Here is an 18,844-nt window from a genome sequence, read left to right on the forward strand (position 1 = left end):
TGACATTGGCCACAGCAACTTCTTTCAAGATACATCTCCAACAGCTAGTGAAACAAAAGCAAAAATGAACTTTTAGGACTTCATCAAGATAAAAAAACTTCTGCACAGCAAAGGAAACATCAACAAAACAAAGAGACAACCCACAGAATGGGAGAAGATATTTGCAAATGACTCTACAGATAAAGGGCTGGTATCCAAGATCTATAAAGAACTTCTCAAACTCAACACCCAAAAAACAAATTATCCAGTCAAAAAATGGGCAGAAGACATGAACAGACACTTCTCTGAAGAAGACATACAAATGGATAACTGACACATGAAAACATGTTCATCATCATTAGCCATCAGGGAAATACAAATCAAAACCACATTGAGATACTACCTTACACCAGTTAGAATGGCCAAAATTGACAAGGCAAGAAACAACAAATGTTGGAGAGGTTGTGGAGAAAGGGGAACCCTCTTACACTATTGGTGGGAATGCAAGTTGGTACAGCCACTTTGGAAAACAGTGTGGAAGTGCCTCAAAAAATTAAAAATAGAGCTACCCTATGACCCAGCAATTGCACTCCTGGGTATTTACCCCAAAGACACAGATGTAGTGAAAAGAAGGGCTATATGCATCCCAATGTTCATAGCAGCAATGTCCACAACAGCCAAATTATGGAAAGAGCCGAGATGCCCTTCAACAGATGAATGGATAAAGAAGATGTGGTCTATATATACAACGGAATATTACTCAGGCATCAGAAAAGATGAATACCCAACTTTTACATCAGCATGGATTGGACTGGAGGGAGATTATGCTAAGTGAAATAAGTCCAAGCATAGAAAGTCAATTATCATATGATTTCACTTATTTGTGGAACAGAAGGAATAGCATGGAGGACATTAGGAGACATTAGGAGAAGGAAGGGGAAAATGAAGGGGAGGAAATCGGAGGGAGAGATGAACCATGAGAGACTATGGACTCTGAGAAACAAACTGAGGGTTTTAGGGGGTGGGGAGATGGGTTAGCCCGGTGATGGGTATTAAGGAGGGCACGTACTGCATGGGGCACTGGGTGTTATACGAAAACAATGAATCGTGGATCACCACATCAAAAACTAATGATGTATTGTATGATGACTAATATAACATAATAAAATAAAATTTAAAAAAAAGAGTTTTTGTATTCATGTTCATCAGGAATACTAGCCTGTAGTTTTCTTTTTTAGTGAAGTTTTTGTCTGGTTTTGGAATCAAGGTAATGCTGGCTTCATAGAATGAGTTTGGAAGTTTTCCTTCCAGTTCTATTTTTTGAAATAGTTTGAGAAGAATTGGTATTCACTCTTTTTCAATGTCTGGTAGAATTCCCCTGGGAAGTCCTGTGGCCCTGGACTTTTGTTTGTTGCGAGATTTTTGATTACTGATTCAATTTCTTTGCTGGTTATCAGTCTGTTCAAGTTTTCTATTTCTTCCTACTTCAGTTTTGGTAGTTTATATGTTTCTAGGAATTTATCCATTTCTTCCAGATTGTCCAATTTGTTAGCATATAATTTTTCCTAATATTCTCTTATAATTGTTTGTATTTCTGTGGTATTGGTATTATTTTTCCTCTCTCATTTGTGATTTTATTTGGGTTCTTTCTCTTTTCTTTTTGATAAATCTGACTAGGGTTTATCAATTTTTTAAAATTTTTTCAAAGAACCAGCTCCTGATTTCATTGATACTTTTTTTTTGTTTCTACATCATTTCTTTCTCTTTTTTTTTAGATTTTATTTATTTATTTGAGAGAGAGAGAGAGAGAGAGAGGCAGCATGAGTGTGAGGGAGAGAGGGAGAGGGAGAGAGAGACAATCTCAAGCAGACTTCATGCTGAGCATGAAGCCTCATATGGGGCTCGATCCCAGGACCCTGAGATCATGACCTGAGCTGAAACCAAGAGTCAGACACTTAACCAACTGCACCACCCCAGGTACCCCTATATCATTTATTTCTGTTCTAATATTTATTATTTCCCTTCTTCCGCTGACTTTAGGCTTTGTCGTTCTTTTTCTATCTCCTTTAGGTGTAATGTTAGGTTGTTTGTTTGAGATTGTTTCTTGCTTCTTGAGATAGTCCTGTATTGCTGAGATAGGACTGCTTTTGTTGTATCCCAAAGGTTTTGGACCATTGTGTTCTCATTTTCATTTGTTTTGGCGTATTTTTTAAATTTCTTCTTTGATTTCCAGTTGACCCATTCATTCTTTGGTAGCATGTTGTTTAGCATCCATGTATTATTATTATTGTACTTTCCAATTTTTTTCTTGTGGTTGACTTCCAGTTTCATTGAATTGTGGTCTGAAAATATGCATGCTGTGATTTCATTCTTTTTGTCCTTGTTGAGGCCTGATTTGTGACCTAGTACGTGATCTATTCTGGAGAATGTCCCATGTGCACTTGAAAAGAGTGTGTATTCTGCTGCTTTAGGATGAAATGTTGTGTATATATCTGTTAAGTCCATCCGGTCCAGTGTGTCATTCAAAGCCACTGTTTCCTTACTGATTTTCTGCTTAGATGATCTGTACATTGATTGATATGAGTGGGGTGTTAAAGTTAAAGTTATGTTATGTTATGTTAAAGTTATTATACTATTAATGAGTTTCTTTATGTTTGTTATTAATCATTTTGTATATTTGGGTGCTTCCAAGTTGTGGGCATAAATATTTACAATTGTTAGATCTTCTTGTTGGATAGACCCTTTAATTATGACATAGTGCCTTTCTTCATCTCTTGTTACATACAGTCTTTAGGTAAAATCTAGTGTGTCTGATATAAGTGTTGCTACTGTGGCTTTCTTTTGACATCCATTTGTATGATAAATGGTTTTCCACCCCCTCACTTTCAATCCGAAGTTGTCTTTGGCTCTTAAATGAGTCCCTTACAGACAGCAACCCCTGCTCTATCTTTCAGGCCAGTCCTTCAGAGGCTCTCCTTGCCTGCAGTGGACTGTGTTTGGCCCTTGTCCAGAGTGTGGAGAGTTTTAATGAGGTGTCCTCTGGTCTGCATGTCAAATGAGACCTGATGCTACTTCCACTAGAAATGAGGCCTTGCAGAACTCTATAGTAGATAGATGTGGTGTGTGCAGGGGTTTGCTTGTCTTCTAGGGAAGTGGTCCACTGTCCTGGGCCTTAGGCACACTTGCCCAAGAAAAGCAGTACCAACAAAGCGCAGGGAGGTGGGACTTGGTGTAAGCAGGTTAGGCAGCTAGTGTTGGCGATGTGCTGTTTACTGATGTTGGTTTATGTTGAGAGGTGGGGGAGGGAAATGGTGCCAGCCAGCTCCCTTGTTCCCAGAGAGGGGGCTCTATGCTTGCTGCTCTCAGGGAAGCACTCCCAGAAGAGCCAGTAATTTCCCCCTCGTACATCCCAGGCATTTTTCACATCACTGTTTTCTTACTGTCTTTGGGTTGCTTGTCTGTCTGGAGCACTGCAGTTCACTTTGGGCTCTATCCCAGCCAAGTCTGCTGACTTTTAAAACTCCTTAGAAATGCTTTTGCTTTATCCCAACGATTTTGGACCATTGTGTTTTCATTTACATTTGTCTCCATTTATTTTTTTATTTCTACTTTGATTTCCTTATTGACCCTTTGGTAGCATGTTCTTTAGCCTCCACATGTTTGTGTTTTTTTCTGGTTATTTATTTTTTTAAAGATTTTACTTATTTGAGAGAGTGAAAGTAAGAGAGATCACAGAGGGAAAGGGAGAAGCAGACTCACTGCTCAGCAGAGAGCCTGATGTGGGGCTTGATCCCAGGATCTGGAGATCATGACCTGAAGGCAGATGCTTACCTGACTGAGTCACCCAGGTGCCCCTTCCAGTTTTTTTTTCCTTGTGATTGATTTCTAGTTTCATACAATTGGGGTAGAAAAGGAGCATGATATGATCAATCTTCTCAAGTTTATCAAAACTTTTTTTGTGGCCTAACATGTGATCTATCCTGAAGAATGTTTTATGTGCACTTGACAAGAATGTGTATTCTGTTTTCAGATGGAGTGTTCTGTATGTATCTGTGGAGTCCATCTAGTATAATGTATCATTCAAAGACATTGTTTCCTTATTGATTTTTGTCTGGATGATTTATCCATTGGTGTAAATGGGTTGTTAAAGTCCCCTACTAATATTGTATTAATCAATTTCTCCCTTTATGTATGTTAATATTTGCTTTATGTATTTAGGTGCTCCAATGTTGGGCACATAGATATTTACAGTTCTTACATATATTGTTGGATTTATTCCTTTATCATTGTGTAATGCCCTTCTTTGTCTCTTGTTACAGTCTTTGTTTTAATGTCTATTTTGTCAGAGTATTGCATTACCACTCTGGCTTTTTTTTTTTTTCCACTTTTGTTTACATGGAATATCTTCTCCCATCTTTTCACTTTCAGTCTATGTGTCTTTAGATCTAAGTGAGTGTCTTATAGGCAGCATACAGATGGTCTTGTTTTTTTCACCCATTCTGCAACTCTATGTCTTTCAGTTTGAGCATTCAGACCATTTACATTTAAGGTAATTATTGATGGGTATTACTTATTCACATTTTGTTAATTGTTTTCTGGTTGTTTTGGTAGTTCTCTGTTCCTTTCTTCTCTTTCTCTCTCTTTTTTTGTGACTGATGACTTTCTGTAGTATCATGCTTGGCCTTCTTTCTCTTTATTTTTTGTGCATCTATTATAGGTTTTGGGTTGTAGGTTACTATAAGATTAATATTTAACATCCTAAGTATATAACACTTTATATTAAGTTGATGGTTACTTAAGTTTGAACACATTCTTAAAGACCTTCTTTTTACCCCCACCTCCATATTTTATGTATATGTTGTCATATTTTACATCTTTTTATTCATAATTTTCTTACTGCTAATTTTGGCCTTTTTTTCTCACTTGAAGAAGTCACTTTAACATTTCTTACAAGGCTGGTTCATGGTGATGAACTTTAACTTTTTTTTTTTTTTTTTTGGTCTGGGAAACTCATTTTTTCTCCTTCAATTCTGAATGATAACCCTACCAGGTAGAGTATTCCTGGGTGTAGAGCTTTTTCTTTCAGTGCTTTGAATATATCGTTCCTCTCCTTTCTGGCCTGCAAAGTTTCTGCTGCAAAATCAACTAAGAGCATTATGATGTTTCCTTTGTATGTAACTATTTGCTTCTCTCTTACTGCTTTTTAAATTCTCTATTTATCTTTAGTCTTTGACATTTTAATTATGTGTCATGGTGTAGACCTCCTTGGGTTCATCTTGTTTGGAACTCTCTCACCTCAGGAATCAGGTGATTCCTGAATCTGGAAGTCTGTTTCTTTTCTCAAGTTAGGGAAGTTCTCAGTTATTATTTCTTCAAATAAGTTTTCTGACCCTTTCTCTCTATTTTCTCTTTCTGGGAACTGCATAATGTGAATTTTTGTTCACTTGATGTTGTTAAAGATATTTCTTAATCTATCCTTATTTTTTATTTATTTTTTTATTTATTTTTTTAAAAGATTTTATTTATTTATTTGACAGAGAGAGACAGCGAGAGCAGGAACACAAGCAGGGGGAGTGGGAGAGGGAGAAGCAGGCTTCCTGCTGAGCAGGGAGCCCGATGTGGGACTCGATCCCAGGACCCTGGGATCATGACCTGAGCTGAAGGCAGGTGCTTAATGACAGAGCCACCCAGGCGCCCTATCCTTATTTTTTTTAAATTCTGTTTTCTTCTTGCTTTTCAATTTGTGTCCTTCCATTACTATGTCGTCCAGATTGCCAATTCATTCTTCTGTATCTGCTAATCTACTGTTGGTTCTCTCTAGTGTATTTTTCATTTCAATTACTGAATTCTTCAACTCTAATTGGTCCTTTTTTATATTTGCTAAAATTCTCACTGAATTCTTTCACTCTTCTTTCCAGTCTGGTGGGCATCTTTATGATCATATCTTTAAACTCTTTATCAGATATAGTGCTTATCTCTGTTTCATTTAGTTCTTTTTCTGAGGCTCTGTCTTGTTCTTGCATTTGGAGCATATTACTCTGTCTCTTCATTTTGCTTGACTTTTTGTTTTTGTTTTTATGAATTAGGTGAGATAGCTACTTCCTATAAACTTGAAGGAACGGTCTTGTTTATAGTTGTCCCTTGTGTTGTCTGTGTGTGTCTGATTACTTTGATGGTTGGCTGGAGCTGAGGCTGGCATGGGCTGGGTGTCCTGGGCCACTTCATGTTGGGGCTACCTGCTGGTTTGGCCAGAGCTGAAGTGGGTGTGGGCCAGGGTGTTTACAAAGCTCCCCATGCAGAAAGTTACCTGGCAGGACAGCTGAAGCTGAAGTGGGTGCAAGTCAAGAAGTCTCAAGTCTCTCCATGCAGAGTGTGCCCTAGCAGAACAGCTAAAGTGGGCACGGTCAGGGTGCTCTTTGACATTTTTGCAAGTGGACACCCTTGTAGGACAGCTAAAGCTGAAGTTGGCATGGGTTAAGGCTGTCGCTAGGCTCTCTGTATAGAGAATGCTCTGGCAGGACAGCTGAAGCCAAAGTGGGTGCAAGCTGGGGGGTTCTGGAGCACTCTACAAGGAGCACCCTGGTGGGGTGACTGGAGCAAAGGCAGGGCATGGCCAGGTGGTGACAGTATCCCCCACCCAGGGGGCAAAGGGCCCTCTTCTTGATTCTGTGCTCACTTGGATGCTATAAATCTGTCAGTTCTTATAAAATTGTTTCTGATCATTTCTGCCTGTTTTTTAAATGGTGTGTGTGTGTGTACGTACAAGAACCTAGAGCTTCCTACTCTGTCATTTCTCATATCATTCCAGATAGAATTCTTATGCTTGTTTCTCTATAGGTAAGGTTTGCCTTTCTTTCTTTCCTTTTTTCTTTCTTTCTCTCTTTCTTTTTCTTTTTTAAGATTTTATCTATTTACCTGACAGAGAGACACAGCGAGAGAGGGGAACACAAGCAGGGGGAGTGGGAGAGGGAGAAGCAGGCCTCCCGCGGAGCAGGGAGCCCGATGCAGGGCCCAATCCCAGGACTCCGGGATCATGACCCAAGCTGAAGGCAGACGCCCAATGACTGACCCACCCAGGCACCCTCTTTCTTCTTTAACTTGGACTCCTTTCAAGATTTTCTTTTGATTTTTGGTTTTCTACATGTGAATATAATATGTGTACATGTATAATTTTTAGTATTTACCCTGCTTGGAATTCTCTGAGCTTTCCCGGATATGTGCTTTGGTGTATGCAACTAATTTTGGAAATTTTTCTGTCATTATTACTTCAAATATTCCTTCTGATTTTTTTCTCACTTTTCCTTCTGGTGTTCCAATTACATGTATATTACAACTTTTATAGTTGTTCCATCGTTCTTTTCTTAGATATTTTGTTCTGTTTTATTATCCTTTTTTCTTCTTCTTCTTCTTTGCATTTCAGTTTGGAGAGTTTCTATTGATATATCCTCAAGCTCACTTTCCTTGGTCATGTTCATTCTGACGAGCCCGTCAAAGGAATTCTTCATTTGTTAGTGTTTTGACTTCTAACATTTCTCTTTGATTTTTTCATAAAGTTTCCATCTCTCTACTTAAGTTACCCATCTGTTCTTGCAAGTTATCTACTTTACCCATTAGATACTGTAGCATATTAATCATAGTTATTTTAAATTCCCTGGCTGAGAATTCCAAAACGTTTTCATATCTGAGTCTGGTTTTGATGTTTGGTTTATCTATTTGGACTGTTTTTATTCTTCACTTGTAGCATGCCTTATAATTTTTTGTTGACAGTGGACATATGGACAAGGTGTAAATTATGGACAGTATTAAATTATGTAACTATGTCATTAGTAAGACGTTTTATGTTAACCTATGAATTGGGCCATGTTTAATGTTTGCTGTAGCTGTAGGTTCCAGAGGTTCAGTTTCCTCTAGTTTCCTTTTCTCCCTTCTCCTCTATTGATTTTGGATTTTCCTAAGTACTCTATCTCAAATAGCATTAGTATCTTGTAGGTCTCTCCATTATATCCACTGGTATTACCCTGGAACCCCTTTGATGTGGTGCTAATGTGTGAAGGAGAGGAAGCATCCTATAATCTTATGATTAAATCTCAGTTTTATAGTTTTCAGTGGCTTGATTTTCCTTCCCCCATGTAAATAAGGTTCTGGTAAAGTTTTTTTCCTTTAGAGAGCAGTTCTCGGATATTTGAACTCCTTGGGTGTATTTCAAAATGGTTTCTTTCCCCTTCCTTCTACAAAAAACAGGAGGAAATTCTTGTTTCTTGTTGGGTTCCTCACCTGAGAACGTTGTGGAGTTCCTGGTGGTAAAACTGATGAAAGTGTCCCCTAAGACTGGGTCTTCAGTAGTTTCTCACTCTCAAGGTAATGCACATTTATCCCCTAGCAATTCACTAAAATCACCATTTAATGGTTCTGACAGTTTATCTTTCCAGTGGTTTCTGCTCCAGGTATGCTGACTGTGATCCTTTGTATTTTTTGTTTCCACAGATTTCTGGGTAGGGGTTTGCCTTTTGACCTCAATTCTCTGTTGGGTCTAAAGAAGTTACTGATTTTCAGGTTGTTCACACTTTTTTCCTACTGCAGTGATGGGAGTAGTGACTTCCACACTGTTTACATGTGGAACTGACACTGGACAAACCAAGTGAATTTTGATTAATGTGCCAAAGCAATTCAGAGGATAGTCTTTACAACAAATTGTGTCGAACAATTAGACATCCATATTCAGAGAGAGAGAGAGACAGAGACAAAGAGATTTGATCTAAATTAAACATCATGCCCTGTATAAATATTAACTCAAATAAATCATACCTCTAAATGTAAAACATAAAGCTATAAAACTTCTAAATAGAAAATACAGGAAAATATTTTCATGACCTGGGCTGAGACAAAGAGTTCTTAGACTTGATATCAAAAGCACAGTTCATAAAATTAAAAAAAATGATTTAAGGAGAATTAGCATCTTAACAACATCAATTCTGAGTTGAGAAACAGAAAACATCTGTTTATTTGGGTATTTTTTCATGTCTCTTGGCAATCTTTTGCAGTTCTTTTTGTAGAGTCCTACATATTTTTCACTGTATTTTTTTTAAAGATTTTATTTATTTATTTGAGAGAGAGAGAATGAGAGATAGAAAGCACAAGAGGGAAGAGGCTCAGAGGGAGAAGCAGACTCCCTGCTGAGCAGGAAGCCCGATGTGGGACTCGATCCCAGGACTCCAGGATCATGACCTGAGCCGAAGGCAGTCGCTTAACCAACTGAGCCACCCAGGCACCCTATTTTTCACTGTATTAATTCCTGCTTTTAATGCTATTATAATTCAATGCTGTTGCTTTTCTAACTTCATCTTCTAATACTTCTTGCTAGATACAGAAATAGATTATTTTTAATATTTATTTTTAATCCACTGACCTTACTAAATTCACTTAATTTTAATAGTTTTTGATCCTTTAGAATACCCCACCCACATAATCATTTCATCTGAAAATAATGGCGGTTTTATTTCCTCCATTCCAATATTTATATGTCTTAATTCTCATTTGTTTCTGTAGTGCACTGGCCAGAACTTCCAGTACAATTTTGAAAAGATGTGATAGTGGACCTCCTTGCCTTGTTCCTGATCTCAAGGGAAAGTGTTTAATTTGTCACTATTAAGTATGATGTTATTTATAGTTTTTTTGTAAATATTCTTTCTGATTAAGGAAATTATCTTCTATTCCTAGTTTTAAGGGTTTTTATCATGAACAAATCTTGAATTTTTATCAATCCTTCCTCTGTATCTTTTGAGATCATGATTTTTTTTCTTCTGTAATGTGGTAAATTACTCTGATTTTTGAATGTTAAAATAACATTGCATTTATGAAACAAAACCTACTTTGTCATAATGTATTATTCTATTAATGTCTATAAATTCAACTTGATAATATCCAACTTAGGATTGTCTGCACCCATGTTAATGAGATACATTGGAATGTAATTTTCTTTTCTAGCACTCTCCTTGTCAGGTTTGGCTACCACGAGTAAGCTGGACTTATTAAAAACTTTTGAAGTTTCCTTTCCTATTCTCCAGAAAAGTTTGTGTATAATTTACACTATTTCATCTTCAATGGTTAGAAAAACTTACCAGCGAAGTCATTTGGGTGTGGTGTTTTCTTCAATTTTTAAAGATGCATTCAATTTATTCAAGAGATATAGGACTATTCTAATGTTCTATTTCTTCTTAGATCAGGTTTGACAAGTTACATTTTTCAAGAAATGTATCTATTTAATTTACACTGTCAAATTAATGGCATAAGGTGGCTAATAGTAATCCTTCATTTTCTTTTTAATGCTTTAAAATTCCATATTGATGTCATCTTTTTCATTTTTAATATCAGTGGGTGCTCTCGCTCACTCTCTTAACTGGGTCAATCTTGCTCAGGGGTTAATTTTAATCTTTACAAAGGATCGACTTTTTCTTGATTTCTTCTTTTTTATGTTTGTTTTTATTGCAATGATTTATTCTCTTATATGTATTAGAACGTTACTATATTTCTTTAAGTCTAATTTGCGGTTCTATTCTTCAGATTTTTGAGACGAAAACTCAAATAATTGATTTTCAACCTTTCTTATTTTATAATGCATGCATTTAGAGGCCAAAATACCCCTCTAAGCACTGATTTGGCTTCATCTCACACACACACACACACACACGTTGTACATATTTTTATTATTATTTAGTTCAAAACATTCTCTAATTTGTTTAACGATTTTATTTATTTATTTGTTAGAGAGAGCACAGCAGGGGGAGTGGCAGGCAGAGGGAGAAGCAGGCTCCCTGCTGAGCAAGGAGCCCAATGCAGGACTTAATCTCAGGACCCTGGGACCATGACCTGAGCCCAAGGCAGACATTTAACTGACCGAGCCACACAGGCATCCCTCTAATTGCTATTTTAATATTTTCTTGGTCCATTGGCTATTTAGAATTGTGATAGTTAATTTCTGAGTATTTGGGGACTTTCTAGTTGTCTTTCTGTTATTGATACCTACTTTAATTTTACTGTAGCCAGAGAGTATATTCCATATGACTTCAATCCTTAGAAACTTGTTGAAACTTGCTTTATTGTGCAGGATATTGTCTGTTTTGGCAAATGTTTCATGTGTACTTAAAAGAATGGATATTCTGCAGTTGTTGAATTTAGGTTTCTAAATTTTCTACATTGACACCCAAGATGTCAATTGGGTCAGTTTGTTTTGGTTGTTCAAATATTTCTATATCTTTACTGATTTTTTTTGGTCTGCTTTTTCTATCCATTACTGACAGAAGTTTGTTAAAATATTCAACTATTACTGTAGGTCTATTTCTTATTTTGTTCTGTTAACATCTTTTTGTTATTAGGCACATGCAAATTTAGAATTGTGATATATTCTCATCCAATTGACTGTTCTATTGTTATGCAACATTCTCTTCCTTTAAATTCTATTCTACCTGGTATTAGAATGGTTATGCCAACTTTTTTCTAGTTATTCTACTTTCTGTTTATCTTTTCTATTATTCTACTTTTAGACTTTAGGTCCATATATTTAAAATGTGGCTCTTTTAAAAATGTATAGTTGGGTTTTGTACTTTTCTTCACATGACACTTTTAGTTGGAGTGTTTAAACTGTTTACACAAAATACTATTATTGACATAATTGAATTTAAGTCTACTACATTGTTATTTGCCATCTATTTGTTCCACCTGTCTTTATTCCTTTATTTCTCCTTCCTTATCTCATTTTGGATTACTCAAAAGTTTTATATTATTGTATTTCCACCATATTAGTTTTTTACTTATGCATTCTTATTTTAATCTTATAGGAATTAAACTATTTATTTTGGGGTATGTCTTCCAGAAATTAGAATTTTACCACTTCACAATGCTAGAAACTAAAGTTTAATTCTATTTTCTCAACTCTAACCCTTTTGTACTAGTTATCACATATTTCATTTCTACATAGGTCTTATAGCCCACAAGTCATCATCATCATAATTGTTTTAAACATTCAATATTTATTTATATTTATCCACATATATTACCCTTTCCAGTGTACTTTTTTATTTCTTGTCATTCTGTGCTCTTTGAGATCATTTTCCTTCAGCCTATAGAAATTCCTTTAGTATTTCTTGTAATGCAGCTCTCTGACAATAAATCCTCTAAGCTCTAGTTGTCTGAAATGTGTATTTTCATTTTTGAATGATATTTTAGCTAGCTACAGAATTTTAGACTGGAATATATTTTTTTTCCTATCAGCACATTAAAGAGGACAATTCATTGACTTCAATTTTTGCTGAAAAATCAGCCATCTGTGTTGCTGTTACTGTCTTAAATGTAATCTGTCTTTTCCCTCTGGCTGTTTTTAAGATTTTTGTTTTTTCTTTTTTTTTTTGCTTTTATTGTCAGCCGACTTTTCTGTGTCTAGGTGTGGTTTTCTTTGTATTTATCCTGTGTGGGTTTACAAAGTTCTTTGAATGTGTTGCTTAATGCTTGACAATTAAATTTGGAATATTTTTGGTCAGTAATTTTTTTATATTTCTCCTATCCCATTCTCTCTCTGTGGTATTTCAAGAGCGTAAATATTTGACATTTTCATCATGTTCCATATACCTCTTGTGCTTCTTTTTCCCATTTCCATTTATTTTCCCTTCTGTTCTTCACTCTGGATATTTTTTCACTGCCTTATCTTCCACTTCCCTAATCCTTTGCTCTTATCTGATATCGACCCCATCCATTTGATTTTTTTTTTAGATTTATTTATTTTATTTTTAGAGAGAGCATAATCAAGAAGGACAGAGGAAGAGGGAGAGAGAATCCCATGCAGACTCAGCGGTGAGTGCGGAGCCCAATGTGGGGCTCAATCTCATGACCCTGAGATCATGACCTGAGTTGAAACTAAGAGTTGGACACTGAACCGACTGTGCCACCCAGGCGCCCCATCCATCCATTTGATTTCTTAACTTCAAGTATAGTATTTTTCAGGTTCTAGAATCTCCATTTGGCTTTCTTTTAAACAGCTTTCAGATTTGGGGTGAGATTCTTCATCTTTTCATCAAAGTTGTTTAAAATATTCATCATAATGATTTTTTAAAAGATTTTACTTATTTCAGACAGAGCACACAAGCAGGGAGAGCAGCAGGCAGATGGAGTGGGAGAAGCCAATGCAGGGCTCAACTGCAGGACCCTAGGATCATGACCTGAGCCGAAGACAGATGCATAACCGACTGAGCCACCCAGGTGCCCCTCATCATAATTAAGTTCCTATCTGATTATTCAATATTTGAATCACCAGTGATGCCATTTCTCTTGTGTTTTCCTCCTGTTTTTTGAAATTTCTATTATTTTTAAGCATGTTTCATACCTTTTTATTGGATGCCAGATATTACAAAAAAGTGTAGAAGTACAGAATAGTGTTGTCTACCTTCAAAAAGTGTTGTTTCCTCTGGCAAGCACATAGTTTACCAGCAAATTACCATGGTCCTGTTTAGGTGGGTTAAAACTGTGCTTTGTTATATCTGGGTTATTTCAATTTTTACCTTATTCTTGGGTCATATCCTTACTTCAAGGGAATTGCTATAGACTGAATTGTATGTTACCTGCCCCAAATTCATATACTGAAGACTTAACTCCCAATCTGATGGTATTTAGAGATGGGAACTTTGGGAGATAGTTAGGTTTAGATGAGGTCATGAGGATGGAACCTTCTGTTGGGATGTGTGCCTTTGTAAGAAGAGACACCATAGAGCTTGTTTTCTCTCCACAAGTGCACAAAGAAGAGGTCATGTAAACACACAGCAAGATGGTGGTCACTAACAAGGCAGGAAGAGAGATCTTTACCAGAAACTGACCATGCTGGCATCCTGATCTCAGACTTCCAGCCTCCAGAACAGTGAGAAAATAAATGTGTATTGTTTTAGCTACCCAAAACAATGTTCTGGGGGTATTTGTATAGATTTTATGGAGGGGTATTTGTATAGATTTGTATAGATTTTACTATACAAAATCTATAGTATTTTGTTTTAGCATTCTGAACAGGCTAAGGCAAGCATGGTCCTGACTCCTAGGGTCTGTCCCTTCTATGAGATATTAATGGAAAGCCTAGGGTGTTTTCTGAGACCCATTCAGCTTGGGAGGACTTGAATTCTAACCTCTATCTCCCTAGCACTATGAAGCTGCTGAAAATCCTGCTCAGCTTTTAGCCTCTGGTCTGCTCTTGCCTGCTGGGTTTCTTGGAGTCTGTCCCTATATATGCATGGTTTAGTCATCAGCCAATCACTGGAGTGTAATAAAAATGATAATTTGGGGGTCACTTCTTTATAGTTCCCTTCTTTCTGAGATTTTGCTCTTCAAGTTCCAAACTCTGATGTCCTCAGTGAGACTGCTACTTTCTGCTTAGGTTCTATTACCCTTTGCACAGAATTAGATATACCCCCAGAAAAAAAGCAAGGAAATTAGCTCTCCAATGCCTTAGGTCATTTTATATGTTTTGTCCATTTTCCATTATTGTTTTCAATGAAAGGATTCATTCTGAACGTTCTCTGAAGACCAGAATAGGAAGTTCTCTGGAGACCAGTTCTGTGGAGACCAGAATATTCATATATTAAGATTCAACCTAAATGTGACTTCTTTTGTGAACTTTTTCCTGATTCTTTTGCTCTAGAATTATCATTTCAAGTGGAACTTTTTTCTGGTTGCCACAGAACCTGGCACATACCTCTGTCATTACCCTTACTAGATAACATTTCCATTTTTATGGAACAATTGCCTCTCTGAGGGACTCCCCTATCAATTTCATTCTGTTTTCTCAAAAATTCCTTTTTTGGGGGGAAAATTCCTTTAAAGACCTAATTATATTCACAGTGTCTCATTTTTCTCCCCATCTCCTCCAACTTTTCCTTGAATATACTCCAAATTTGCTTTTGCTCCCACCATACCACTAAAACTTACATTACTGTGGTCACTGATAATTTCCATGTTATCAAATCCAATGGTGAATTCTCAGGCCACATCTTACTTGACTTATTCACAGCAACTGGCACAACTGATCACTCCCTTAAGGATGTCTCTCTGACTGGTTTTCCCCTACTTTCCTAGTGGCTCCTCTTCATCTCAACCTCTAAACACTGTAGAACCTCAGGGCTCATTCCTCAGATCTCTCCTCTTTTCTATCAACATTCCCTACCTTGAAGATCTTGCCCCTTAGTTTTAGATACCATCCATGTGTTGATAACATTCTAATCTCTATTTCCTACCTGGACTTCTTCCCTGAACTCCATACTCACATATATCTGCCTACGTCACATCTCCACCTGGGCATTTGATTAACCAGCCATCTCAAATTTTAACATGTTCAAACAGAGCTCCTGATATTTCCACCAATCTGCTGTTGTCACTACTCTTTGTCTTCTCCATCAGCAACTCTGTCCTTCCCATTACACTCAGGACAGAAAACTTCTGGTTTTCTCCTAATTTCTCACACCGTTTCTGATCGCCAAGCTAATCATCACTTCCACTTTCATATTTTAGCTAGAATATGAAAATTCCTCACTATCTCCATTGCTATCACTCTCATTCAAGCCATCCTTATCCTGTCAACATTACTGTAATAACCTTCAAACTCGTCTTTATGCTTTGTTCTTGTTCCTTTTATTTTTTAGAAGATTTTATTTATTTATTTGAGAAAGAGAGCGATTAAGCAAGCAGGGGGAGGGGCAGATGGAGGACAGAATCTCAAGTAAACTCCACACTGAGTAAGGAGCCTGATGCAGGTCTTGATCTCACAACCCTGAGATCATGACCTGAGCCCAAATCAAGAGTCAGACTCTGAGTGGCTCAGTTCGTTAAACTTCTGACTCTTGATTTGGGCTCAGGTGATGATCTCAGGGTTGTGAGAGCAAGCCCTGCCTTGGGTGCCACACTCAACGGGAAGTCTGCTTGAGATTCTCTCTCTCCCTCTCCCTCTGCCCCTCCCCACCCCACATGCTCTTGCTCTAAAATCAATCAATCTTAAAAAAAAAACTCAGATGCTTAACTAACTGAGCCATCCAGGCACCCCTGCTCTTGTTGCTTTTAGTGTATTTTCTTTTTTTTAATAAGATTTTTTATTTTATTTATTTGAGACAGAGAGAGAGAGAGAGAGAGAGAGAGCACAAGAGGGGGTAGGGTGAGAGGGAGAAGCAGACTCCCTTCCGAGCAGGCAGCCTGATGCGGGACTCAATCCCAGGACTCCAGGATCATGACCTGAGCTGAAGACAGTCGCTTAACCAACTGAGCCACCCAGGTGCCCGCTTTTGGTGTATTTTCAACTCAGCATCCAAAATGATCCCATTATAATTTAGAGCATGCTTCTCTTCTGCACAAAACTCTTCAATGACTCCATAATTCAGAGTAAAAGACAAACTTCTTTAAATCACCTACAGAGCCTCTCATAGTCTCCCCTGCTCCCTACCTAACTTTTCTGACCTCATCCTCTATTACTATTTTTTATCTTGTTCATTCTCAGGCACCTCCTTGCCATACTCCCATCTCTGAGCCTTTGTCCTTGCTTTTCCACAAAATATCCTCATGGTTTCCTCCCTCACTTCCTTTATTTACTCAAATATCACTTTTGCACCTGGACATCCATCTAATACCATGATCCACTCCCCATACATACATACACATCTCCAATCCAACGCTGGTGCTCTTTTTTCTCTCTTAGCACTTACCACTAACATACTACATAGTTTCCTCATTCATTCATCTCCCCCACTAGCACGTAAGCTCTGTAAGGGTATTTTTTGTTTATTCAAAATTGAATTTTTAGTGTTTGCAAAAGGTGCTCTGCAAATATTTATTGAATGAATGAATGCCTTTTTGTATTACTTGTATCTTCTTCCATCAGATACTCTTATTCTAGTACCTGCTTAGCATATGTTAGTCAGAAATGTTTGTTGAATGAATAGGTACCCTTTTCATCTTTTTTAATATGTATTTTTTAAATAAACAATTTTTTTTAACAGATTTAGTTCCAAAGCAAAATTGAGTGGAAAGAGCAGAATGCTCCTGCATATTCTACCTCCCTCCCCTACCTGCAAACACACAGACTATCCAGCCATCAACATCCTGCACCAGTGTGGCATATTTGTTAATAATCAATTAACCAACACTGACACATTATCATGTGAAGTCCATAGTTCACATCTGATTTCACTCTTTTTGTTGTACATTTGTGGGTTTTGACAATGTATAATGTATTCACCACTGTAGCATTATATAGAATAGTTTTGCTTCCCTAAAAATCCTGTGCTCCATCTCCCTGCAAACCTGACAAACCCTGATCTTTTTTTTTTTTTACTGCCTTCATATTTTTGCCTTCTCCAGAATGTCATATAGTTGGAATCATATATTATGTAGCTTTTTCAGATTAGCTTTCACTTAGAAATAATCATTTAGGTTTCCTCCATGCCTTTTCATGACCTGATGGCTTTTTTTTTTTTTTTAGTGAAGACTATTCCATTGTATGGATGGACAAGTTTTTTTGCATATTCACCTACTGAAGAACATCTTGGTTGCCTGCAAGTTTTGGCAATTAGGCATAAATGTGCTATAAACATTCATGTCAGATTTTTGAGTAGATATAAGCTTTCAACTTACTTGGGTAAATACCAAGGCATGTGCTTTCTGGATCATATGATATGGTAAGATTATTTTCAGCTTTTAATGCCCAACTCTCCCCAAAGTGGATGTACCAATCTGCACTCACACCAACAATGAGAATTCCTGTTTCACCACAACCTCACCAACATGTATCATCAGAGTTTTAGATTTTAGCCATTCTAATAGGTATGTAGTGGTATCTCATTATTGTTTCAAATTTGCAATTCCCTAATGACCTATAATACTGAGCACCTTTGCATGTGTTTATTTGTCATCTACATGGTGAGGTGTCTGCTCAGATCTTTTGCCCATTTTCTAATTGGGTTGCTCCTTTTTTAATTGTTGAATTTTTAGTGTATTTTGGATAACAGTCCTTTATCAGATGTCTTTTGCAAATATTTTCTCCCAGCTTGTGGCTTCTTATTCTCTTGAAGTATACATTTGACCCTGGAATACAGGGGTTAGAGGTACCCACCCCACACAGTTGAAAATTGACATATAACTTCTGACTCCCCAAAAAACTTTATTAATAGCCTACTGTTGACTGGAAGCCTTACACTAACAGCCAATTTAACACATATTTTATATGTTATATATATTATATACTGTATTCTAACAATAAACTACTCTCATGTTCAAAATATGAGGAAAATACATTTACAGTACTCTATTGTATTTACCGAAAATACCCACCTATAAGTGGTCCCCTGCAGTTCAAACCCCTGGTGTTCAGTGGTCAACTGTATATTCTTTCTACAATATGTAATCACGCTATGTATAATATGGCATTTCCCATTTTGCTTGAGACTTCCCAATCACCATTCTAAAGGAATGCAAGATAAATATATTTCTTCCTCCACAGCTCCACAGAGCGGATTTTATTATGCCCACTTCACAGGTGAAGGGAGATACGAGAATGGTAATTTGCCTAAAGCTGTAGGGCTGATAACGCGCCCCGCGGAGCTCAGAGTGGGAGTTGGGGGGAGTGGTGGCATCTACCCAGTGCTTACCCCTAGGCCAAGCTGCTTCTCCCCAGCGGCGGCGATTTCTATGATTAGGTAACATATCCTCTTTTGGCCTCCCAGCTGACTTTAAAACAAAGTAAAGCCATGATCCTCTGGGTGACATCCCTGGAATTTAAAATCTGGGTGCAAGGCCCGGTTGGCCGCGGGGCAGGCGCTCTCCTCCTACCCGATTCCGGAGCCCGCGGAGGCGG

This window comes from Zalophus californianus, chromosome 7 (genome assembly GCF_009762305.2).
Source record: "Zalophus californianus isolate mZalCal1 chromosome 7, mZalCal1.pri.v2, whole genome shotgun sequence".
NCBI lineage: Eukaryota > Metazoa > Chordata > Mammalia > Carnivora > Otariidae > Zalophus > Zalophus californianus.